We start from the raw sequence: 3,460 nt of genomic DNA on the forward strand, positions 1-3,460 counted from the left end.
CCTTTACCCCGCACCTTGATAAGAGTCAAGTCACATGACCAGAGCAATCAACCACTGTACAGATCTCAAAAGTGCTGCGATATTACGCGGTTACTTCATCGCCTCTGTCTTTTTTAAGCACATGAACAGCTTGACAGCATATCTGAATTGATGAAGGATGGACGTTTTATTTACTTTAGCGACAGGAAAAAAAAGCTCCCTTTTGTAATCAACGAATACATTTTTTTTAATTTTTTTTTTTTTTTTTTTCTGGCCAAAATACTGTGCATCCACACAGTATTCAGATCCTTCATTTTGTTTCCACGTTTTGCTATGTTGCAGTCTTATGCTAAAATGCTTAAGATTCTTTTATTTTTTCCACATCAATCTCCATTCCATATCCCATAATGGCAAAGCAAAAGCCAGATTTTTGATAACTTTGCAAATGACTTGATGAGTCTCAAGTTTTTCTGGGTATGATGCAACAAACTTTGCACATGGGGTTTAGGGGATTTTCCGCCATTCTCCTCTGCAGATCCTGTTCAATTGAGTTCAAGTCCGGGCTCTGGCTGGGCCACACAAGGACATTCATAGAGTTGTCCCTAAGCCACTCTTGCATTGTCTTGGCTGTGTACTTAGGGTCATTGTCCTGTTGGAAGGTGAAACTTTGACCCAGTCTGAGGTCCTGAGCGCTCTGGACCAGGTTTTCATTAAGGATATGTCTGTATTTTGCTGCATTCAGCTTTCCTTCAACCCTGACCAGTCCCACAGTCCCTGCCACTGAAAAACACCCCCAGAGCATGATGCTACCACCACCATGATTCACTGTTGGGGTGGTACTGCGCAGGTGATGAGCGGTACGTGGTTTCCTCCAGACATGATGCATGGGATTGAGGCCAAACAGTTCAATCTTCATTTCATTAGACTAGAGAATCTTTTTTCTCACAGTCTGAGAGTCCTTTATGTTCTTAATGCATGTCTTGCACTGAAATGCTTCCATCTGGCCCTCATCCATAAAGCCCAGATCAGTGGAGTGTTGCAGTGATGTTGACCTTCTGAAAGATTCTCCGATCTCCACACATAATCTCTGGAGCTCAACCAGAGTGACCACTGGGTTCTTGGTCACCTCTCTTACCAAGGCCCTTCTCCCCCGATTGCTCAGTTTGGCCGGGCGACCATCTCTAGGAAGAGTCCTTGTTGTTCCAAACTTCTTCCATTTAAGAATTACGGAGGGCACTGTACTGTTGGTAAAAAAATAAATATTTTTAGCCATCCCCAGATCTGTGCCTCAACACAATCATGCCTCTGAGCTCAGCAGTCAGTTCCTTTGACCTCATAGCTTGGTTTTTGCTCTGATATGCATTTTCAGCTGTGAGACATTATATAGACAGGTGTGTGCCTTTCCGAATCATGTCCAATCAATTGAATTTCCCACAGGTGGACTCCAATCAAAGTGCAGAAACATCTCTATATATATATATATATATATATATACTGTATTGGGGGAGGGGGTTAATTATATAAAATCTGAATATATAAATGCATGTTGATCTGAATATATGAAATCTGAGTATGCAAACGCCGTCTTCAATTTCTTTAAAGCAGAAAGAGACTCCAATGATCTGGATAACTGATTTGGATCATCATTGTAGACATAGTATCTATTTTTATTTACACATTTTATTCAAGAATATCTGTCCATGATCATGCCTGATCATAAAGTTCACCTTCTGTCGCTCATTCGACGTTGTGTCGAATGAAGAGACACAAGGGGTCTTCGTAACTCTGATCCTGAGAAAAGGCCAATGTCAAGGGAAGCGGAGCAGCGAGTGCCAGTCAGAATTTTTATTCGGAGCCAAACGGTTTTGCAACAGCAAGCTGAGTTCACCACTGTTCCACTCACCTCTACTGGTGATAAGCACTGCTGTTGGATCTACGGCACGTTTCCAGCTGGCGTTCTCTCTCTCTCTGCACGCTGTGCAGTCCACACCCCAGGGCGCTTCGACAGCGCTTTCATTGCCTGAAAGAGTGTTATTTCCTCTAAAAGAGTTTGAGTTCCCACTCATAAAAGAGCAATACACAGCAGGCGTTGAACGTCCTTTTCAGGACATGTCTTTATAAAGATGTCTTTCCAGCTTTGTGTAGTTCCTAGATGCGGTTGATTTATCTCCTCTTCTCTCCGATCACACGCAGAAAGCATTTTATGAATGGTTAATGTTCTCAGTGCGAGAACATAGCCATGGCAACATTACGGTCACGGCTTTCATTTCTCACGAGAGAAAGCCACTTCAGCCACCCCCGCATCGTTCCTTCTTCTCACGGGATTGAGGACGACCCGGCTCCCCCCTCACGGGTCAGGGTGCCACTCATAGCCATGATGGCACATCTTGCTGCGGCACCGCCAAACCGAGGGCGTCCCTCTGTGGCTAAATAAGCTCTCAGCCCCAGTGTCGAGCACTTTGCAGGCGGCGTACGCCCCCCGGGCGACCCAGGCAGTTAGACGTTCGCTCCGGAGCTGGTACCAAGACCACTCCGTCCCCCGGTGGAGGGCCGGGAGGAGAATCATTGTTTCATTTGCCATATCGCCTTCGGGCTTTGGCACCCACATTCTCAATAAAGAGCGATTTATCTCACTCCCTGGGTCATCCAGCCGGTGTGCGCTGTTCTCACGGCACCCCGGCCCCAAAAGCAATCGTCCAGTTAGTGCCCCTCATGCAGAGTTTGGATGCGTGGCGCAATCCGTCTTCCCAATCCGTCGCATTGGCTGGCCATGACCATCCGACTCGGCTAAGTGATTCAGTTCGCCCTGCTCCCGCCTCGTTTCAGCGGTGTTCGCTCCACTTCCGTGAGCGGCGAGAAAGCCAGCACCTTAGATCACGACCCTGCTCCTCAAGGATGCGATAGAGCCCGTCCGTCCAGCCGAGATGGAGAAGGGTTTCTACAGCCCTTACTTCATCGTACCCAAAAGAAAAAACAATCTTGGACCTGCGAGTTCTCAACCGGGCCTTACACAGACTCCCGTTCAAAATGCTCATGCAGAAACAGATTTTTACCTGCATTCGACAGCTAGATTGGTTTGTGGCGGTAGACCTGAAGGACGCATACTTCTACGTCTCCATTCTGCCTCGACACGACCCTTCTTACGGTTCGCGTTCGACAGCCAGGCGTATCAGTACAAGGTCCTCCCCTTTGGCCTGTCCCTGTACCCTCGCATCTTCACGAAGATCGCAGAGGCAGGTTGACCCGCTAAGGGAAGTGGGCATCCGCATACTCACTCTCGAGAGTTACTGTGCGCTCACAGGGACCAGGTGCTCAATCACCTCAGCCATCTAGGGCTTCAGGTCAACTGGGAAAGTGCAAGCTCGTCCCGGTTCAGGAGCTCCTCTCGGGACAGACACGCTGGCACACAGCCGGCCCCGGGGGCTGCGCAAACACGCATTTCCCCCAGTGAGCCTTCTTGCACCGGTGCTGTGCAAAATCA

Source organism: Xyrauchen texanus, chromosome 35, assembly GCF_025860055.1.
Source record: "Xyrauchen texanus isolate HMW12.3.18 chromosome 35, RBS_HiC_50CHRs, whole genome shotgun sequence".
Classification (NCBI taxonomy): domain Eukaryota; kingdom Metazoa; phylum Chordata; class Actinopteri; order Cypriniformes; family Catostomidae; genus Xyrauchen; species Xyrauchen texanus.